The sequence below is a fragment of the Eleutherodactylus coqui genome, unplaced genomic scaffold (genome assembly GCF_035609145.1).
Source record: "Eleutherodactylus coqui strain aEleCoq1 unplaced genomic scaffold, aEleCoq1.hap1 HAP1_SCAFFOLD_53, whole genome shotgun sequence".
Classification (NCBI taxonomy): Eukaryota; Metazoa; Chordata; class Amphibia; order Anura; family Eleutherodactylidae; genus Eleutherodactylus; species Eleutherodactylus coqui.
In genome coordinates, this window is record NW_027101708.1 from 507,076 (window position 1) to 520,216 (window position 13,141).

The 13,141-nt window shown below is 43.8% G+C and overlaps 1 protein-coding gene and 1 long non-coding RNA gene across 2 annotated transcripts in view; one reads left to right on the forward strand and one right to left on the reverse strand.

Annotated features, from left to right (window-relative positions):
• LOC136590905 (mycocerosic acid synthase-like polyketide synthase) overlaps positions 1–13,141 on the reverse strand; it is a 157,979-nt gene that overhangs the window by 95,410 nt on the left and 49,428 nt on the right.
• Positions 2,843–10,159, forward strand: LOC136590894 (uncharacterized). The gene is made up of 3 exons (XR_010787776.1): positions 2,843–3,178; positions 8,065–8,188; positions 9,414–10,159. It is a non-coding gene; the product is annotated as an uncharacterized lncRNA (long non-coding RNA).

Genomic DNA, 13,141 nt, shown 5'->3' on the forward strand with positions numbered 1-13,141 from the left:
GAGGATTCGGAGGAAGAGCAGCTGGACGATGAAGTGACTGACCCCACCTGGTTTGCTAAGCCTACTGAGGACAGGTCTTCAGAGGGGGAGGCAAGTGCAGCAGCAGGGCAGGTTGGAAGAGGCAGTGCAGTGGCCAGGGGTAGAGGCAGGGCCAGACCGAATAATCCACCAACTGTTTCCCAAAGCGCCCCCTCGCGCCATGCCACCCTCTTTTCCTTTCTCACCGCATCCCCATACCTAAATCATGCTGCATACAACTGCAAAACGAATTTCCATACATGACTTAGCCCCATTAACACATTTCCTGCACTACAAGAAAATTTGTTTGTAACCCCTTAGGCCACTCTCACACACACCGCTTTTTATTGCAGTACACTGTTCCCATTCATTTGAATGCGATTACTCAGACGTGAGCTCGGAAGCAGTGATTTTTGAGAGCTATTTGTCCTGTTTTTGTGTTTTCTAATGCACTTCTCCACCCATCACAATAATAGGGTGCATTAAAACTGCTTTACCATGCGTTCAAATATGCTGCTCAAAATTGAGGTAAAAACCCCACAATTTTAAGCTGTGTTTTCTGAACGCATGTCTTGGAGCAGCCTTAGCGTTTTTTTGTACTTTTTTTTGTACTTTTGAACCACAATTAAGAAAAACACATGTAAAAAACCTGCATGCGGTATTCAAAAACCACAAACATTTCTAAGAAACTACAAACACTATTAAAAACCGCGTGAGTTTTTGATGCGTTTTTTAATTGTGTGCAAAAAGTGCAATTATATACAGAAAGATATGTAACTTATACCAGAAATAAACAGATAGATAGAGGGAAAGATTATAAAATTTACCACCTCCTCCGGTCTCCTACGCTGCCCGACACTGTCAGTGCACTAGTAGCTGTACCAATCCTGCGTCTGGCAGTTGCGACCAATGACAACTGCAGTCTCTCAGTGGGAGGAATCCGTGCCCGAGGAGTTAGCAGCCTGCTCCCCTGGTAACGGCCCTCTCCGTCTAGAGTGTAGGACCGCCGGCCACGGCGGTCAGGCTGTGGCTGAAAGGTGGCCCACAGGCAGCAGCGGTGAAGCGGCACCTGGCAGGGGTCCATGAGCCCCCATTTGCTGAGGGGCCCGGTTGCCATTGCAACCTCTCATGGTACGCCAGTGTTGGCCGCACACTTAAGGGGTTCACAGGAATGCCTCCACAACATAGTCACACTTCTGTGGCTGCCTGGTCACCAGATTCATCACCAATAGAACATATATATGACCATTTGGGATGCCAACTCCCACAACCTACGAATTTGCATGATCTAGAGGCTCAGTTACAGCATATGTGGACACATAATACCATATGGAACCTGTATGCCTCCATTGTCCCCCATATCACATGTTGTATACAAGCTAGAGGCGGTACAACAGAATACTAGAGCCTCCATGTCCATCCATATTACACATCTTGTATCCAAGCTAGAGACGGTACAACAGGGTACTAGAGCCTCCATGCCCCAATATCACATCTTGTATCCAAGCTGGAGGCGGTACAACAGAGTACTAGAGCCTCCATGCCCGCCTGTATCACATCTTGTATCCAAGCTTGAGGCAGTACAACAGGGTACTAAGCCACAATGCCTGCCCGTATCACATCTTGTATACAAGCTAGAGGTGGTGCAACAGGGTACTAGAGCCTCCATGCCTGTCCGTATCACATCTTGTATCCAAGCTAGAGGTGGTACAACAGGGTACTAGAGCCTCCATGCCTGTCCGTATCACATCTTGTATCCAAGCTAGAGGTGGTACAACAGGGTACTAGAGCCTCCATGCCCGCCTGTATCACATCTTGTATCCAAGCTTGAGGCAGTACAACAGGGTACTAAGCCACAATGCCTGCCCGTATCACATCTTGTATACAAGCTAGAGGTGGTACAACAGGGTACTAGAGCCTCCATGTCCACCCGTATCACATCTTGTATTCAAGCTGGAGGCAGTACAACAGGGTACTAGAGTTCATCCCGCAAAAAAAAAAAACAAAAAAAAAAAACAGCACTCAGAGGTTCCATTGATGGAAAAATAAAAAAACATAATGTCTCCTGGAATGCAGCGACTGAAAAGCAAATCTATAAAAAATATGAATAAAAAAATGGGTGTTTAGTGTATTAAAAAAAGGTGAAAACATTTAAAAAGAATACTGTATACACGTGACCCGTTTAGGACATGGCCTATTTTGGGCATAGTACTTTTGGACAACGATTTTTGTCGGATTTTAATCTTCATTTTCAAAATTTATAACTTTATTTGTTCTTCGATGCGGCCGTATAAGGGCTTGCTTTTTGAGTGGCAAACTGTAGTTTTTAGCAGTGCAATTTTTGGGTACATAGACTATATTGTAAAACTTTCAGTTTTTTTTAATGATAGCAGGGAGAGAAAACGCATCAATTCTGCGATAGATTTTTTTTGGGTTTCTTATAGAGATGAGCGAGCGTACTCGTCCGAGCTTGATGCTCGTTCGAGTATTAGGGTGTTCGAGATACTCGTTACTCGAGACGAACACCACGCGATGTTCAAGTTACTTTCACCTTCATCTCTGAGACATTTGCGCGCTTTTCTGGCCAATAGAAAGACATGGAAGGCATTACAACTTCCCTCTGTGACGTTCCAGCCCTATACCACCCCTCTGCAGTGAGTGGCTGGCGAGATGTGACACGTATGGGATACGGTTGAACTGGATGATTGTGTCAGAGCAGGGAAATTAAGGTAATCAAATAACTAGTTGCCGTATGAGTTAACCAGAACTTCAATGAACTAATGACCCGTCTGAATATTCTGCTAACATTTGTTCTAAAGCAGAATATTTTGAACATATATGGTAAGAACAGCAAGAATGACTCATAATATAACACAGATGTCGATAACTTCATGGACAAAATATTCAATATATTTTGTTGCCAATCATCTACTACGCATGTCTAGAACCTGAATAGCCATATTAGAATGACGTATATACCCATAACTGCGCAGAAGCAGATATGCCACGTAATGTAAGAACAGCATAAATAGCAGTGATCTTCAGGGAGGAGTCGGGACTCGTTTTGTTGTGGTCGATAGACGTATCGGCGTACTATCCGGATCCTCTTGACAATCGTACCTGGAGATCCCCCGATTGCGGAGTGATGCTACAATATCCGGTGACGTATTGATGCTTATCTTTGTTACCCATGTGATCTCAATGCCTATATGTTAATTAACTATTTTACTTACATATACTAAAGAGTAAATAAACCTGTGTTTTATATTTGTCTTACTTTGAAAACTGTCTCAGACGGTATGCTTGGTAGGTATGCCAATGAGGTTAAAGAATAGCCAAAACTTGAGCGGGTAAGACATAAATTGGCGTAGTCTGGCAGGATATTGTTGTCTTTGGTAAGGTTATATTACTGTATAATTTGGTATTGTGACAGTGCTTCTCAGTGCACGGGGGGCTGCTGTCACCATATTAGATTTTTGGCCCATTGCCAAGGGGTTCAAATGGTTATAACTTTGCTTTGATAAGTGATAGAGTAATAATAGTAAATACACATTGATAGTTGCAGTAAGTAGTCCCTGTTGAACCCATTGGCATACTGCCAAAATTTTATAAGTTCTGTAACTTTGAGACAGGACTTGGGAGATTGGTGCCAGTTTGCACGGTTGTGTCTAGCAATAAGCGGGACCTTTGTGCAAAATTTCACCAATTGGCACGTTGCCAAAATTTTCGGAGTTCTGTAACTTTGAGACAGGACTCGGGAAATCGGTGCCAGTTTGCAGGGTGGTGCCTCGCCGTAAGGGGGACCTCTGTGCAAAGTTTCACCAGATTGGCACGTTGCCAAAATTTTGTAAAGGGGAACTCTGTGCAGAGTTTCACCAAATTGGCACGTTGCCAAAATTTTCGGAGTTCTGTAACTTTGAGACAGGACTCGGGAAATCGGTGCCAGTTTGCAGGGTGGTGCCTCGCCGTAAGGGGGACCTCTGTGCAAAGTTTCACCAGATTGGCACGTTGCCAAAATTTTGTAAAGGGGACCTCTGTGCAAAAAGTTTCACCAATTGGCATTTTGCCAATAAGACAACAATATGTTTAGAAAAAGAACCAAGAAAGATAAAACTAAAATCGTTCAGAAAATAGACATCCCCGGCTGGTCCGAGGGTCCCTATGATATATTAGCTCAGGAGTTGATGCATAGTGGGCTTGCAGAATCATGGGATAGTAAGCTAAAAGATTCAGAGCCCCTCGATGTCGTTAAGGTACTCGAGGAGACCCCTGCCAAGGCAGGTGACGCAGTTCAGTTGGGTAGGAGAAATTGGGTATTGGCCTCAGCCTATAGGAATATCCATAAGAAGAAGTCCCAACTAATAAGAAAACTTAATCAGACGGAACAAAAGTTAGCAGAATCTGAAGGAAAGAGAGTGGTGTTGGAATGTAACCAAAGGCTGATAAAGGAAAAAATAGAACATTACCAGAATATTGCAGAAAAGGCTGTTGTAAAAGTTGCTCAGAATAAATATAAGGGGCGTAAAGGTAAAGTTGATAAGCGAAAGGTATCGAAAGCTATAGCTTCTGCTTCTGTGAACTGGGACCCAGATAAGTGGGATGGAGACTTATGGGATTCCTCATCTTCTTCGGGGGAGGAGGACTGGCATAAGGGGGATTGGGAAGACCCACCCAATCCAATAATTGATCCACCTGCTTTAAAACGTGCCCAGCCCATTAGCAGAAGGAAGGAAACTACTGAATATGGACCCGATACCCAGCCTATCGTAGGTCATGATGGGCAAAGGTTGCCCAGGTATGACGATCAGGGAAACTATATGTACGATGCCGATGGGAGACTGTTGGTGCAAGAAGAATTGGTGCCACATAGGCGCACCAGGCTTACCCTAGAGGATTTTTCTCAGTCAGAAGTTGATGATATACTGAGTAGATTTAGGCAAAGGCCTGGGGAATCTGACATACCATGGTTGGTCCGTCTATTTGAGCACGGGGCGACTGGGGTAATGTTGGATCCAAAAGATGCAATGAGATTTGTTACTCTAACTAGAGATCCAGTAATCAGTAGAAATTTTAGAGAATATTTTCCTAATCATCAAGGAGAAAGTGCTATTTCCCTGTTTAATATAGTAACCAATGGGTTTCTTAATAAATTCCCAACAGAGGCAGACATTCCAATCAATGACAAACCTTGGTACACTATCAGGGATGGCATTGAAAGGTTGAAGGAGGAAGCTATGAGGGTCTCATTAATTATCATCGAGCATATGGAAGATTATTTGGAGACTCGGCTGACAGCAGGAGTTAGAAATCGTTTAATTAAGACTGCACCTTCGGCTTATAAAGCCGTGATGATGACCCTACTTCTATCCATGACTAATGAGCCAATGTCTGCGGTCGTGGCTAGAATGCGGGAATTGCAAGATATGGGAAACTGGGATAGAGAGGAAAAGCGAACAGATCGTGATAGGTCTAGGAATCCTAGTTCCCAGGGGACTGGTGATTCAGGAGTGCCAAGGGTATCTCGTAGAGATATGTTTCAGGCTCTCCTGAAAGCTGGAGTCTCCAAGGACGCCATTGATGGAAAAGATACAGGTGATTTGTGGCGTCTTTATAAACAGAAGGTATTATCCAACAAAAAGGTGGATAAAAGGGAAGATTCAGTGGCCCCAAAAACTTCTAAAAAGAGAGAGAAGCAGGTCACTAATTCAGAGCCTAAGAAATTAGAGTGGGAGGACTTTCAAAAGATCTATCCATGGAAGGAGATGGCTGCAATGGTAGCTACCCAAGTGCAGGACCATTTGAAGCCATCTGCTCCGCTCCTGGAGGAATCAGATTCTGATTCCGCATAGGTAGCAAGCCAAGCCCCTGTCTGGGTTAGGCGGGATGACAGACCCTACGTCCCGCTAGCCATACATTGGAAAGGGGGTAATGTCCAAAGGGTCCCAGCTTTAGTAGATACAGGGGCGGAGGCTACTCTGATTTATGGAAATCCCAAAAAGTTTAAAGGTCCAAAAGTTAATATTTCAGGATTGGGAGGAAAAGTTACTGAGGGAGTACAGACACAGGTAACTTTGAAACTGGGCAATTTGCCCTTACGTAAATACACGGTGTTAGTAGTACCTATTCCGGAATATATCATTGGCATAGATATTCTGAAAGGATTGACACTACACCTCGAAGATGGTAAGTTTGCCTTTGGCGTAAGGAAAATAGGGATAAAAGCTTGTCCAGTTACGGTGGGAAAGGTCAAAATGCCACCCGTACACATCCCTCCTGCAGGAAAACTGGTTGCTATGAAGCAATACAGAATTCCTGGAGGTCACAAGGAAATAGGAGAAACCATTAAGGATTTGGTCGATGCTGGGGTTGTGAGGCCTGCAACCACAGCATGGAACAATCCGGTATGGCCTGTGAAGAAGAGTGATGGGTCTTGCAGGATGACTGTCGATTACAGGGAATTGAATAAACAAACACCTCCCTTGACGGCAGCTGTCCCAGACACCATTACAATTGTGGAGCAGATCCAAAGTCACAGTGGACAATGGTACGCTGTGATTGATATCGCACAAGCCTTCTTCACAATTCCAATAGAAGAAAAGGCGCAAGATCAGTTTGCCTTTACGTGGCAAGGACGTCAATATACGTTCACTCGATTGCCACAAGGTTGGATACATAGTCCAACCATCTGTCACCGGACGGTGGCAGAACATTTGGATGAGTTTGATTTACCATCAGAAATGCAGTTTTCACATTATATCGATGATATAATGATTCAGGGACCGGATGAACAATCTGTAAAGAAACAATTGGACAGACTGTTGCATCATTTGCGAGAAAAAGGATGGGAAATAAATGATAGCAAGGTGCAGGGCCCCTCTCAGACGGTGAAATTCTTAGGAATTCAATGGAATAAGGGCCATAGGGAGATTCTCCCTAAGGCAAGGCAGAAAATTTTAAATTTTCCCACTCCAAAAGACAAGAAGGAAACACAATCCTACATAGGATTGTTTGGATTCTGGAGACAACACATTCCGCATCTGGGGCAGCTTCTTGCTCCTCTTTACAAGGTGACTCGCAAGAAGTACGAGTTCACGTGGGGAGAAGAGCAACAGGTTGCATTTGAAGCAGTAAAAGAAGCCATACAACAGGCTGTAGATTTATGGCCTTTACAAGATGGTGAGATAGAACTTCATGTATCAGTTCAGCATATGTATGCAAACTGGTCATTGTGGCAGAAGCAAGGGGGCAAAAGAGTGCCACTAGGCTTCTGGAATCGGAAATTACCAGATGCAGGAGAAAAATACACTCCACTGGAGCAACAGCTGTTGGCATGTTATTGGGCCCTGGTGGATACTGAACAATTGACGACAGGACACATAGTCCTTCTAAGGCCGCAAATACCCATCATGAGTTGGGTATTATCTAATCCAAAGTCCAATCGGATAGGACATGCCCAGGAGCAGAGTATCATTAAGTGGAAATGGTACATCTCGGAAAGAGCGAAAAAAGGTGAAGGGGGGACAGCTGCCCTGCATGAAAAGATAGCTGATATCCCTCCAGATGGTCAGGTTACACCAGTAGCGCAAATGGAGGAATCCCCAGTAAAGTGGGGAATACCTTACTCTGAGTTGACAGACTCCCAAAAAGAGCATGCTTGGTTCACGGATGGTTCGGCCAAGTATATCAGTGGAAGACGTAGATGGAAAAGTGTAGCCTTTAATCCAAAATTAGACAAGACGTTGGTCATGGAAGGAGAAGGTAAGAGTAGTCAATATGCAGAACTTTGTGCAGTATTCTTAGCTCTGAAGCAGGAACAAGGGCAAGAATGTCATTTGTATACGGACTCATGGTCAGTTGCCAATGGTTTGGCCACTTGGATCATGGGATGGAAGAAGAACGACTGGAACATTCATGGTAAGGAATTGTGGGGGAAGGAGCTTTGGCAAGATATAGAGGAATTCATTAGGAGTACTAAAAGTACTGTGTTTCATGTTGATGCTCATGTCCCTCTTGACTCATTGGAACATTTATTTAATTCTCAAGCAGATGCGGCAGCATCGATTTCTGTTGCCGTACAAGAACCTGACAAGGAAAAGGAAGCATGGCTTCAAGGTACAGCTGTTTGGGCTCACCAAAAAAGTGGACACTTGGGAGAGAAGGCCACTTACAGGTGGGCACAAGAAAGAGGTATCCCATTGACAGTGGACATGATCAAACAAGTAATCGCGCAATGTCCAGTATGTCAACATGTTCAAAAACGAGAAGTGCCTCATACAGTAATGGGACACATAGGGAGAGGCCAGTTGCCAGCGCAGATTTGGCAGATGGATTTTGTAGGGCCCCTCCCTGAGAGCAGAGGATGTAAGTATATTTGTACAGCAGTAGATACATTCTCAGGTCTGATGGTGGGATTCCCGTGTAAAACAGCAACACAATGGAGTACTTTACGTACTCTGGAAGTTATTACCCAGTATTATGGGACTCCCCTGCAGATCCAGACAGACAATGGTTCACATTTTACCGGAAATCAGGTAAAAGAGTATGCCAGTAAAAACAACATAGAATGGGTATATCATATGCCCTACTATCCACAGGCCGCGGGCCTGGTGGAACGAATGAATGGGTTATTAAAATCTACCCTGAAGAAGCTCACTGAGACCGACAAATATGGTCAATGGAGAGATAATCTGACTGCTGCTTTACAGATTATCAACAACAGGCCCATCACTGATTCTATGACACCCTTAATGCACATGCTAACACCCAATCTCAGTATAGATGTAGCTAAGGTAGAGACAATCTTATACTGGAAAATTAATCCAGATGCGCAGGCACCTTATAGAGCCACTCCTGCCGCTGCAGGGTTGGATCTATACGCTCTTGATACGGTGGTGATAGCCCCGGGAAAGGTGAGTACTATTCCCACAGGGATAGGATGCAAGATCCCGGAGAATCACTTCGGGCAGATAGCCACTAGATCAAGTTTTGCTCTGAGAAGTGCAGTAGTCCTAGGCGGAGTCATAGATGCGGATTATCAGGGGGAAATTAAAGTAATCATGATAAATTTAGGAACAGATCCTCTGATAATAGGGAAAAAGGAGCGCATGGCACAGCTGCTACTAATACCAGTGTATCTGACACAAGTGGAAGAAGGGGCAGCTCCCACTGAACTTACAGTAAGAGGAGATAAAGGCTTTGGCTCAACTAATGTTACTAATGTAGGGGCCAAAATATGGGTTCAGAATCACCAAGGACTGCCCTCCCCGGCAGAGGTTATTGCTGTGGGGAAAGATCGAACTTTGCTTATTATGCGACCCGGAGTAGAGAAATGGGAATATGTCCCACAAGAAAAGTGCTATTTGCGGGAATAATGCTTGTTTCCTTGCCTTCTCTAGAATCACATAATCATTTTTGGAATCCTTGGCGTCATGTGTTCGGTGTTCGCAGTAGGTGATGCGTGGACGCCAGGGATCCGCGTCAATGACACCGGAAGGAATGACTATTCGTGGGGCTGGAGGAATTCAACCCGAACCAGGAAGCAAGACAACTTCACTTGTGAAGCCAACCAGAAATGTTATATCGTGAATATTACCTTTGATGGGACTATCTGGAGTGGAAATCCATTATCGCATATAAGTTCGACTTACCGTCCTTCATATGCACTGCATAAGGCAACGGGACAAATAAACATTACGTCACTTGTGAAAGTGTCCTGCTGTCAGAGACCAAAAGAGTTGCCATATCTCAATTACTCCCTGGTGATACAATATGTTCAGAATTGTACAAATACGGGAGTGCAGTTTTCATTTCCCTTAAATGAGACAGAAGTAATTACGTGTGGGAATGCAACGGAGATCGAGAATCGGGCCATGTGGGGCCAGTTCCTGGTATTCGTGAACATTAATGCTTCTAAAATAGATCCTGGACATATAAAAAGGGTTCCATCCACCTGTCGCCTGGTGGGACGAGATGCTCAAAAGACTGTTATACAAGCCTCCGTGCAGTTTCCACCCTCAAGGACTTGTCCTACCAAGCGTTCCCGTCGAGCTTGGTATGATACCTTACTCGGAGGCTACGGAGCGCTTTCTGGGACTATTAATGGTTTTGATATAGAGACTTTAGCTAATCGAATGCATAACGCGGGAAGTGGTATTAAAGATGTGCTCACATTGCAGGCTAACTGGATGCCCACTATATGGCAGCCCTTTAGTATGCAAACGGATGTGGACACAATAATGCTTGATTTGCAAGATGCATCTAATAGGTTTTCATATGAAATAAATTCTAACATATCTAACTATGTTAATTGGTCAATATGTACCTTGCAGACCATTTATCAGCAACAACAAAAGAACACACTTCAAACTATGCTCATGACTGGCAATGAGCAAGTGTGGAGGACCGTGTTCAATCAGACTATAACTGAGACTGATTGGATACAGTTGGAGGCGCAGAAAATGGTTTGCAATGATATATTATGTAAAGGGACCATATTCATATACAATGTTACTAAAAAGAATGTGATGTGTAAGTTTGTAGTTCTCCCCTTACTTATAGGTGTTCCAGAAGATATGCATTTCTGGGTACCTAGATTTAACGGGATTTACATTGATGACCAAAATAGAACTCATGATTTATCATTGTGTGATGATACATTAGAAGGGACCATATGCAAGGTCCAATCGGCTGTTTATGAACCATGCTTATTACAAAATACGATCAATGTATGTGAATGGACTGTGCTGCCACTCACTTTTAAGATGATGGTTGAAATAGCCCCACAGGAGGTATGTTTGGCAAGTAATCATCCTGTTGTACCTGGGATGGTTGTCCCATTTTCAGGATGCTTGCGAAACGTATCTGCACTTGTTTGGGAAAATGAGACCTTTGTGTTATTACCTGAACAAGACAAGACAGTGGCTGTCAATTGGCAACCACTGCCTTTAAATGTGTCAAATTGGGATCTAAATTTGACCAAATTCAAAAAGTTGTTAGAAGACACAGAAGAAGTACAGCAACATATTAAATTGCTTAATAGATCTTTGGCAACGCATATTGTAAGTACTACTGTAATAGCTGGCAAAATTGTAAAGATGGGATCGGCTATTGCTGATGCCACGTCACACCATTGGTATGACATCTTTATGGGTTATTCATCATCTGCACAAACCACTCTTAATTGGCTAATACATCCTGTTTTGGTATTGGCCATAGTTGTAATACTTTTATCGCTATGGAATTGTTTCATGGCATATAAGGTATTCTGTAGAAAACCAAAAGTTTTAATGGTATCATACGGCAAATAGTGAATGATTAAGGACCGATTGTGACACGTATGGGATACGGTTGAACTGGATGATTGTGTCAGAGCAGGGAAATTAAGGTAATCAAATAACTAGTTGCCGTATGAGTTAACCAGAACTTCAATGAACTAATGACCCGTCTGAATATTCTGCTAACATTTGTTCTAAAGCAGAATATTTTGAACATATATGGTAAGAACAGCAAGAATGACTCATAATATAACACAGATGTCGATAACTTCATGGACAAAATATTCAATATATTTTGTTGCCAATCATCTACTACGCATGTCTAGAACCTGAATAGCCATATTAGAATGACGTATATACCCATAACTGCGCAGAAGCAGATATGCCACGTAATGTAAGAACAGCATAAATAGCAGTGATCTTCAGGGAGGAGTCGGGACTCGTTTTGTTGTGGTCGATAGACGTATCGGCGTACTATCCGGATCCTCTTGACAATCGTACCTGGAGATCCCCCGATTGCGGAGTGATGCTACAATATCCGGTGACGTATTGATGCTTATCTTTGTTACCCATGTGATCTCAATGCCTATATGTTAATTAACTATTTTACTTACATATACTAAAGAGTAAATAAACCTGTGTTTTATATTTGTCTTACTTTGAAAACTGTCTCAGACGGTATGCTTGGTAGGTATGCCAATGAGGTTAAAGAATAGCCAAAACTTGAGCGGGTAAGACACGAGATCAGATGACACCCGAGTATTTAAATCTGCCCCGCCAGCGGCTCGCCACAGATGCATGGTGACAGAGATCAGGGAAAGTGCTGTCTTGCTGTAGCTGCTATAGGGAGAGCGTTAGGTGTTATTTTAGTCTTCAAGAACCCCAACGGTCCTTCTTAGGGCCACATCTGACCGTGTGCAGTACTGTTGAGGCTGCTTTTAGCAGTGTTGCACAATTTTATTTTTTTTTGTATATCGGGCGTGCAGACCATAGCGTCCTCAGTCTGCAGTCCTTGTACAAAGTATAGGGGCAGTACTGGTGAGGCAGGGAAAGAGGGAAAGGTGAAAGAGATATACTGTCTATATAGGCAGTGGGCTTTTTCAAAAAAAATTGGGGAAAAATCCTATCTTTGGGCTGCCTGTGACCATCTTCAGTGTACTGCATGTCTGCTGGGGGTAGTAGACCTAATCAATACGCAGCTAAGCGTTACAGCAGGCGTGCGCAAAATTGGTTCCTGGCTCTGCTGTGCCCGTTACATCACTGCCGTCATAGTGCCAGAGGGAAACAGTATACAATAGATACGCTGCATACAGTATCTGTCTGGTGTTTCAGCTCACCATTTAAAAAAATTGAAGCAAAATACTTAAGGCCTACCACTGCCCTTTGGCCACTTGACTGCTTCTGCGCTGTGAATTCCACTAGCTCAGTCCTACGCACCTACGTCTCACTGCAGGCGTGCGCAAAATTGTTTCCTGGCTCTGCTGTGCCCGTTACATCACCACCGACATAGCGCCAGAGGGAAACAGTATACAATAGATACACTGCATACAGTATCTGTCTGGTGTTTCAGCTCACCATTTAAAAAAATTGAAGCAAAATACTTAAAGGGGTTGTCCCGCGCCGAAACGGTTTTTTAAAAAATTCAATAGGCCCCCCGTTCGGCGCGAGACAAACCCAATGCATGTGTTTAAAAAAAAAACGTTTAGTACTTACCTGAATCTCCGCGCTGCGGTGACTTCTTACTTACCTTACTAAGATGGCAGCCAGGATCTTCACCCACGATGCACCGCGGGTCTTCTCCCATGGTGCACCGTGGGCTCTGTGCGGTCCATTGCCGATTCCAGCCTCCT